Source organism: Cyrtonyx montezumae, unplaced genomic scaffold, assembly GCF_038088225.1.
Source record: "Cyrtonyx montezumae isolate F1298 unplaced genomic scaffold, pur_monq_1.0 scaffold_3, whole genome shotgun sequence".
Lineage (NCBI taxonomy): Eukaryota > Metazoa > Chordata > Aves > Galliformes > Odontophoridae > Cyrtonyx > Cyrtonyx montezumae.
The window spans coordinates 52,937,548-52,947,219 of record NW_027072034.1 but is presented as its reverse complement, the minus strand read 5'-3'; the positions used below and the strand labels follow the sequence as shown (position 1 = coordinate 52,947,219).

Here is a 9,672-nt window from a genome sequence, read left to right as displayed (position 1 = left end):
GACACAGGCAAGCTCCAACGTATTTCAGTGCCACATGGGTGCCTTGTAAACGGCCCATACTGTCCTGGTGGTCTCTTACCATGCTGAGCACATTGCTGTCCCTTAAATAATGCTAAAAATAAGTAGTGATTATTATTAATTCCTAGGTTTGTTGCTTCACTGGCTCAGGTAGATAACAGTGGTTATTGGTGAGTCTGAAGTCCTGCTGAGAGCGTTCCGTGTGGAATTCAGTACGAAATGAATTTCCTTTGAAGGAAAAGAAAGATAATCAATGACTCACATCAATGGCTGGGGATGGGAGCATCCCACCTACAAAACGATCGTGCCCTTCAAGAAGCTTCAAACACTGTTAAAATCAGAAGTGAGGGGAACTAACCCTTCCTCTGCCCCTTCCACTCCAGTCAGAGGAGGAATCGAATGCTGCAGCTCCTGATGTCGGAATTACCCCTGGAGGGAAAAAACATCTTGGGACCCAGGAGGGACTTAAGGACAAGCAAAGAATTGCAGAGTGCATTGGTGGTAAATCTTTACATGAATAAGTAAACAAGTGAATAGTCTTGTTAGTGTGCCTGGAAGATGTGCTCAAAGAAGTTTCCAAACCCCAGAAAGTCCACGTTGCTCACACCTTACACGTTTCACTCTGTTCCCCGTTGCTTGCAGACAGCAGCAGAAGCCCCCCTCCTTTGATTTACAATTAAATTAAGAATTACTTTGGTAAAAAGCAGTGCTTTTCCCCGCCTGCTTTGTTTTGTGCCTCCAGGCTGTGCAGACCCCTATGGCTTGCTGTGCAAGAGGCAGCGTCACACGGCTCACGAGGAGCTGCAGGAACTGAAACCCGTTCTATGATTTATGGCACTAATAAGGCTCAACTGCCATTTCTTGTGGTTTCCTCCCAAGTTGTCTTTGATAATTTCTACTTGCACCGTGTTTATTGTCGCTGCTGCTAGGGTTCAGTTGGCAGGTAACTGTTGCACCATTTTGCAGGGTTGGCTCTCTTTGGCTCTCTCAGTTGTGTGGTTGTTATTGATAAACATCTCTGCTTGGGGAGTGCCAGGAGGGGCAGGGAGGCACTGGCCCCCTGCTTTACCCCATCCTGCCCAGTGCTGCCAGAGCAATGAACTTCCAGGGCTGGCACTGGGAGCCCTCACCCTGACCAGAGCAGGTCCTAATGTGGGGCTGGTGCCTTTCAGTGGCAGAACACAGTTGATGTCAATAGGTCACAGTGGCAGATTAGCAGGATCCTTCTGCAGCTGGTGAGAAAGAATTGCATTAGAGGATTGGAAGTGGAGAGACTTCACAGGGAAAAGCCAGAGAAAATGCACACTGCGTCCCGTGCGGCCTGCTGGCTGGGTGAGAGATTCCGTCTGTTCCCTCCGGTTTCTGTTTTTCTCCTGAGCTCACTCTTGGACGGCTCTTGGCCTCCTTTCATAAACTTGGCTGGAGGGTAGTCTGCGAAAACAGCGAAACATTAGCACCCAATGAGAGTCCTCACTGGCATTCACAGCTCTGCTTTGATGATTTGCCTGGTAGCATGTGTGTGGAGGATTACGGGTGACACCACGAAGGTGCTGCTGAAGAGAGGCTGTGCCATTTTCTTTCCTGCTGTGTGGGATCAGCAGCCTGTGGCTGGTTGCAGCTGTATGGACCACAGCACAGCTGGGTCTTGGTGTCACCTGCTCCATCCCAGGCTTCACACTGTGAGAAGGCACTGACAGAGATGGGATTACAGCAGCTTGAAGGACACACTCTGGTTGAAGTTCCAGTGCTGGGGAAGAAAAATGTCTGTCCACTCTTCTCTGCACGAGGTCTGTGAGGGCTGGGCAGCAGCACTGGAGGGTCACTGGTAGGCTTGCAGGGTGGTGGAGGTGGTGGGCAGAGATGAGTGTCCAGCTCCCTTGCTGTTTCACATCTGCCCAGACCTTCATAGTGGGTGAGGCAGCAGGGGGCCCCTAACATCTGGCCTGTCATCAGCACCTGAGCCACAGCTCCTTTCTTTGCTAGCCTTTCCCATCACCAGGACTGCTTCTTTTGCCAACCCTGCGGCAAACAGAGGGCTGTCACATTTTGCCTGAAGGGCATTGGAGGGCCCTCAGTGTCAGCTTTATCTGAGCGAGGTGTTTCCGTCAAAGCTTGGCCTCCCTAATGGCAGAGCACCTGAGAATTGGCACTGCCTCATGCTGGTGAGAAGATAAAACCTCAGAGGAAAAGAAAATTAAAGGTCATAAAATATGAAAGCAGCAACAGAAGTTTCACAATGCAGCTTTCCTTATCAGAGTGAACTGCATAAATGTCCTTTCTGGAGCCTGTAATGTTGCAGAACATGCATGGGTTTGAAGTGCTGGTGGGAACCCAACCTCTTTCTCTTTCCATGGCCTAATTTCTCAAGGCAGTACAGTACCTTCTCTTGGAGCTTTCCTAGGAAGAGGCATGCACGGCCCTTGGCCAGCAGTGAGCCCCAGATCCTCTGGTTCCCAGAGCTACCTCCAGGGGCAGGTCTCACTGTGGTCATGGCTTCACCTTGAGCCATGGCTGGAAAGAGGGCTTAGCCAAATGGATGACTCTGGGACTGCGTGCTTTCAATACCAAGGCAGTTAGATCCATCTGCTGCTTTTTGGAAAGCAGTAAATTATTGCTTCATCCCCTGCTGCACACATACACACACAAACACCCACAGACTTCACAGTCTGAAGATCTGCTGTCTTTCTTGCTAGAAGGGCAATTTCTACTCCCATTTTCTATGCTCATTTGCCAGTGAAACCAGCTCTTCTCTTACATGAGGTTTTGAAATAATTCTTACAGGCAGATAGGAGGACCTGCACTTAAAATACTTCAGATCTTCGAGCAACTCTACTGGGTTTTGTTCTGCTGTCCCACTGAAGATGAAGTGGGGCTACCAAGGCCATGCAGGAAGTCAGTAACAGCATCAGTGCTCGTGGCTCTCTGTCTTGTCTTGCAGGCCACTGAGGAGGCTCCAGCCTGCACTGGTGTTGTGAGAACCAGAAAAAAAGGTTAAAACACAAAGGTGCAAGTCACTTTAAGCCAAATAAATTATTTTGTGGTAAGACTTTTCACAGTTCTGATTCCTTCTAAAATTAAGAGATATCCTTTCCCACTTCGTTGCTGAAGAAGCTGGAATAAGAAAAGGGAGGGAAAAGAAAACATGAGGAAACCCAAGTGGAAATGAAAATAAAAAATGGGTAGGATTCAGCTGCCTAACCGTAGGCAAGAAGAGATATATGAGATACTTCAGAATTCCCTTTAGCAGCAGCTTTACAAAGGCATGGTGTCTGTTAGGTCCTCCATCATGTCCGCAGCTGCATGCAGATGCTGTGGATGCTCCAGCACATCTAATGGGTAGAAAGCTCCCTGATTTGAACAGCAAGACCGTCTCAGAATAAAATGGGAATTGTCTAACAGATGCATGGAGTTATAAGGATTCAGAAAACCACTGACATGCTTTGAAGGACTGAAAAATAAAATTCCCCCTTGTGCAAGTTTGTGAAAATCTCCTTAGAATCAGTGTCAAGGCAATAACACACGGTGTGCCAGCCCAATTGTATTTGCTGCCATCTTCCACATACGTGCCACCAACAGGCATACACAGAGTAGGGGTTTTCATAAGCTACTCTTTTTATTGTAAAATTATCTCTTAGCATGTTGAACTCATTTGTGCCTTTAGCTCATAAGGTATTAAATACAGGATCCTGGCTTTTCCATGGCTAGCCCTCTCTCTCGTATTATACACATGCATATGTGAAGTTTATAACTCATTCTGAAGTTGTGTGAAAAGCATACTTGGTGATGCTCATGACAAGATATTCACTATTTGCCTGAAAATCTCATAAATAAGCATTTACCATCAATCCAATCTAATCTAATCATAATCAATACCGATACTGTGAGATCTTGTAAAACATGACCTGCATGGCAAGTTCTGCCACTTGCTAATTACGCCCTTGGAGGCAGCAGTCAATAGCTCCCAAGGGTTAGATGGTTCCTACTTAGTCAGGTGTTTTCAGACAGTACCACTGACATTCACTAAGGACTTCCACAGCCACAAAAAAAAAAAAACAACAAACCCAAAAACCAACCAACCAAACTTTATACTACAAAATAAAAGGTACGTGAAAGCCAGTGAGCGTTTGGAAGGTTGTTTTAAAACGGTAGTGAAGCTGGCCATAGAGCCCTGCAGAGCAGGCCTTCAGGGAACTGACAAGACAATTTAATCTTGAAAAAAAAAAAAAAAAAGAGTATTTTGTCTTATCCAAAACCAACATAGCAGCCTGAACTAGTGCATAAGTCACCCTAAGTACTACCTTCAGAAAAATGGTCCAAACCTTTGGCTTGGGTTCTTCAGTGTAGTTCCACAGGAGTTCTTCCAGCACCTGGCAGATGAGATCCTGTACAAATCGGTAAGTATGGCGACCTTCAAAGCAGGTAATCACGTTCTTTCCTCTACATTTACTATGAAAACTTTTGTGGCAAGAGTAATTCATGAAATAAAAATGTTTTAAAGGAAAAAAGATAGCAGGAAACACACTCAATGCCTTTTCCTCTCCTGGAGACCCACATACACAGAAACTTGGTTTTGATCTTTTTTTGAGCTGATTGACATAAGCAAATGGACCTTGTGGAAAAGAAACACACACAGAACACTGTATTTTTGTGCCAGTTTGACTATCTATTTGATTAGTTTAGAAGAGCAAAAGGGTAAGCTGGATGGCTTGTCTATTCCGTGTAGCCATCCCAATATTCAGATTTCAATGCTGTCCACTGACAGTAAGTGATCAAATTGTTTTTCTGTGCTGTATGAAGGAAAGGGCACCGTGAACAAAGACCAGGACTGTTCTGCTGGTGAGAAGGCAATGGAAGATCTGCAGAACAGCCAAAGAGAGGGGAAGCATTGGTGCCCTGCACTGTGATCCTTAGTGACCTTCTGGAGTTCCTGGGAAGCCCAAGCAGCGGCCACATGCCACAACCTGCTGGAGGGGGAGATCCTGGCTCCACGCTTCAGGTGAGATAAAATGTAAGCTCATACCAACCTCTGAGCACAAGCGAACGGATGCAGCACATCAGCCAGGTGGGTACTCCTATGCTAATTGCTTTGTTTGCTTATCAGCTTATGCTTAGATGATGCTTTGTGTCACACTACAAGAATGTAGGAAATGTGTGCCACTGTGGCTGGAGATCATCATCTCTCAGCAAAGATGTGAGAATCGTATGGGCATGTATGGCAAACGCAAAATAAAATGGCTTAGTTCCTTTAGCATCTGAAACTCATCTTGCTTTGCAGTACAAGAGGCTGAGAGCATACATGTGGCCAGCGATTCTGTCTCAGCTATAAGATACTTCTCTGCTGAGAAGTGGTAACATTTCTAGCTATTCTAATGTGGTTATAAGGGTAAGTCTGGTCATGCCCTCATGTGTCTCTCTTTGCTTTATCTGGTTAAGGCAGTGCCCCTCTCCGAAGGAAGGCAAGCAATGTGACATTTCAGGTACTACAGCAATCTTAATTGCAAGTCATTCTAGTAGCGGAGGTGACTAATGTAATAAATACGCACACATGCATCGATACAGACAGCACTCATTGCAAAAATGACTGCCAGTCATTTCTCTAACCAGAATGTACTATGATGTGTACTCGGCTGTTGAAGTCTTAGCGGTGTCTCTGAATGCTATACAGCTGGGCCCCACTCTTAAAAATAGCAGCAAGGTGTGAATAAGTGCTATTGGGTTCAGCAGGAAAGAAGACAACATCACTGCAGTCGGAACAGATGAGTTTGGTTAGGTTTTATTTCTCTCACTGAAAAAGTGCAACGAAATAGCCGTATTTCATAATGAAAATTGCATTTAATTCAAAATGAAACATTCAAACATCTGAAAGAGAAGTGAGAGGAAGGGTTCCCATTCACAGGGGGAGAGCGGAGCGGAGAGGCTGTGCCTCTAGTCTGGTGTCCCCGCCAGTAGGGCGCAGTGCTGTTCAGTTCAGGGGAAGGAATGGGCTCAATGAGTGGAAGATGCTAGCATGACCCAGACACTCTGCAACATTAAACACATAAAAAGATTTGGGGTTTTGAATATGGAGACCTCAGCCTACTTGGTTACCGTGGCAAACAATCACTGATAGAAGTCCTTTAACCTTTAATTAAAGATACACAAAAAAAAGGAGGAAAAATAGTTTAAGCACTTGAAAAATGAGACTTTATGCTTTAAAAGTGTCCATTACTCCTCTTCCCTTAGCTGTCATCAGCTAAGCAATGCTTACCTCCCTTTAAGTTCATAGCAGCACTCACTGTTTTTGGGGAAAGACAGACACTCACTGAGATAGACTCGATCTGTTGTTGCTACTCATTTTGGGATTCCGCTCTGCTCGCTTTGAGACACACATATGCAGGCGGGGAGACAAAAGGAGAGCAAAGACAAAAAAATATGACTTCCTCTTCATGTGTTGACTTTTACTTGCAGCCTCACTGCTAGAAAAAGACAAGCACAACACATGGCCTTATCAGCCCCTCTGTGATCAAGGGGATTTATACCAGCGTCTGTCTCATTTAGACATTGCTTTTAGTTGTCTCCTTGATTGCAGTTCACAGCCATGCTGTACAATCTGTAGCCTCCTATCTAGGATAGTTTGATTAAAAGGAAGGTAAAAGAAAGAAAAAGCAGAGAAGCATGTGAAAAGACTGCGAAGTAACTGAGAGAAGGGTGACTTCAGGACCCCAAATCTTTTCTTCCAAGTGGGTTTCCAAGACTGAGCTGAAATTGGTGGACAAGCAATGACTTCCACGTATCTCCTCACCAGAAACTCACCAGGAGGTCTGGACAGATCAAGTAAGTAAATGCCAACACTGCCACAGCGGAGACTTAGGTTTTCAAGTTGACAACGACAACTGTCAGCATTTCTCCTTTCTGTCCACCTATTCTAGTATCAGTATCAAAATGGATGTACCCCAGAGGATGACAAATGTGCCACCAGTCACTGGTTGGGTTTAGCTCCTGGCACACAAGTTTTGGTCTATTGATTTTGGCATTTATCTTGTACATCAGGCCTGACCTAATCACAGTCCTTGGTTAATATTAGGAATACTTTCTGATAGAACTAATTTGGTCTTCCTATCTTTAACTTGTGCTGACTTCTCCAAATTTCTTCAGCAGACTGAGCTTCACTTTCTTACCTCTGTGAACTTTAGTACATGTGTTTGCCTGATATAGTGCTTGTGTAGGGTGCTTAATGCCCTCTTCTGCATCCCTGTCTACCTTTGCTCTTCCAAGAGAATACCACACTTATGAGAGCAGGGGTATCCTGGGAGAGACTCTGCCAATGGCACTTTCACATTCCTTAATAGTGCAATACTCATTAGAACTGATTGGGGAAGCCAGATGAATCGTGTCCATGAGTGTCTCTACTAGGGTTGGGAAGACCTTCTGCACAGATCAGGACACATAAGTGGTGGGGAGTAAGAACAACCCACCTTAGTATGCAGCACAGCACAACTTTATGGCATTCTCTTGGGAGATAAGTGATGCTGGTTCTAGTTCCCCCAGGCAGAGGAGGAAATTAAACCCAGGACTCCCACATCCTTTATGAGTGAATAAAAAGTGGCTGTCTTCCTCTCAGCTTTGTGAATATAATCATGATATTTTTTTTCCAGGAAAGCAATTTGGGAAGTCCACACTGAATTCAACAATCATTCTGGGACGATGGATAAAAAAAAACATTTTTCAATGAGAAGGATACTGGCTCAAAAATGAATGCAGTGACAGTACAACGACCAGACAGACCCCATCACTCTGCCACTTTATTCTTTTAGCAGCTGCGGGACATGAGACTCTGGTGCTTGCAGACAACGGAGGAACTTACCTGGTGATGTGAAATCTTGCTAGGAAAAAAGGTTCTGCGGGAGTAATGAAATCCTCTGGGAATGGCAGATGAAACCTGAACACCAGTGGGACTGCCTTGAGTTCTGACACAGTTACCACGACGCATAAGAAAAATCTGCAAAGAACAGACCCACTCTGTGGGCTGAGATGTGACCAGTGTTCCAGTTATTATTAGGTACTAAAGGTCTGAAGAGGTTCAAACTCCATCTTTGTACGAATTCAAAGAGAGGGATGTATGAGGCCTTGCTGACAGCTTCCAGATGGAAAAAGCAAGCAGAGGGAAAAGGGGCATTTCTCTGACCTTCCTCTGTGATTGCTCTGAACTGTGTCTACTGATGGCTGTGTCCAACACTGACAAGAAGAGCCAACAGAAGCCAAAATCTGAGGAGTGAGATGTTCTGCTAGCACAGAAAAGCCACCTGGAGAAACAAAAACAAATGTCACACAGCTGTGAGTGGGAGAAATGCTATTGTTTCCCTGGTAGCCCATCCTTCTAGGCGTTTGTGTGTGTGAGTATGCTGGGAATAAGTAATCAAGGAAACATTCAAGGAGCGGGCAGCGTCCTGAGCCTCGTGGTGAGCAAGTGCGTGGCAAACAGTGTCAGCTGCTGGTTACTGCTCCACCCTGCATTTCCCCTCTTCTGCAGGAATGCACTCGCAGACGTGCTTCTCCTTGCTGTGCAGTGTTCAGGGCTGCGGATGACAAACTGGTGACCTCAACAAGAGGCAAAACCGGAGCTGCAGGTGCGTGCTCGCTGCCTGCTCTGCAGCGGCAGGATGAAGCAGTGGAGATGCTGCTCAAATGTAGAGTGTCAGATCATGCAGCTGGACGGTTTCCTGTGTGTTTAGACAGGAACAGAGAAGCCACATGCCTTCTTGAGCAAACTGAAAGGGCATAGGGTACAGCTAGGTGTGAATCCATCCTCAGTAAGGTTACTTTATTAGCAGTGGCCTTATTTTGTTGTGAATGTGTTTGGTACCACTGCTATCTAGAGAGGAGCTGAGAATTTTTTTCTGGAGTAACACTATGGAATTGGAATAAGTGCTGTCTGGAGACATTTAGAGCTTTGGCTGGTTGATGAATGCAATCAGCGAGGTCACTGAGGTACGTGTGATCAACAGGAAGCAAGGGTGTGAATGCCAGCTTGTGCAGATGGGACAGTATGGGAGAGCACGGGGGGAATAAGCCCGCTTAACATCTAGTGTGACCTGGAGCTGGTTCTCAGTGCCTTGCTGCTGCCCAGCTCCTTTATTTAGGGACGGGAAGGATGGCATCAGGTGAGATGCAGGGTGAATTAGACTGCAGGTGGCCTGGCCACGTGCAAGTACCTGCCTACAGGGAAGCACAGTGGCTCTAGTAGTGGATCTGCACCTCCCTCCAGCCAACATGAGCTCGTGTACACACCTATACGCATACGCGTGCTTACACGCAGTCTGGAGAACAGCAACAGAATAAAAAGGCTTGCCTGGCCCCAGTGGCCACGAAATGGAATTGCTACTGTACTGGCTAACACGGGTAGCGGCAGAGCCTTTTGTTACAGTGATTATTCTTAGCGCTGTGCACTGGGTGCACTCAACATTTGGGTAGAGAAGAAGCACAGCTACCAAAATTGCCTGTTTGATCAACTTCACATCAAATCTGTGCAGGTGGAGCAGTGTTGATACCTGGTGTGCTCAGAGCCCCTTTCTTTCTCTGTGGATGCTGCTGTCACTGACTGGTTTTCCTGCTGCCAGGTTGGGACACGGGACAGAAAATAATGACTTAAGCCATCAGGCTGCACATCGACACCTT

At 46.0% G+C, this 9,672-nt stretch overlaps 1 long non-coding RNA gene across 1 annotated transcript; it reads right to left on the bottom strand.

The window, feature by feature from the left end:
* Positions 1-5,827: 5,827 nt before the first annotated feature.
* LOC136053275 (uncharacterized) lies at positions 5,828-8,379 on the bottom strand. The gene is made up of 3 exons (XR_010622619.1): positions 8,183-8,379; positions 7,862-8,023; positions 5,828-6,039 (listed from the first exon to the last, which is right to left on the bottom strand). It is a non-coding gene; the product is annotated as an uncharacterized LOC136053275 (long non-coding RNA).
* Between the last annotated feature and the right edge of the window lie 1,293 nt (positions 8,380-9,672).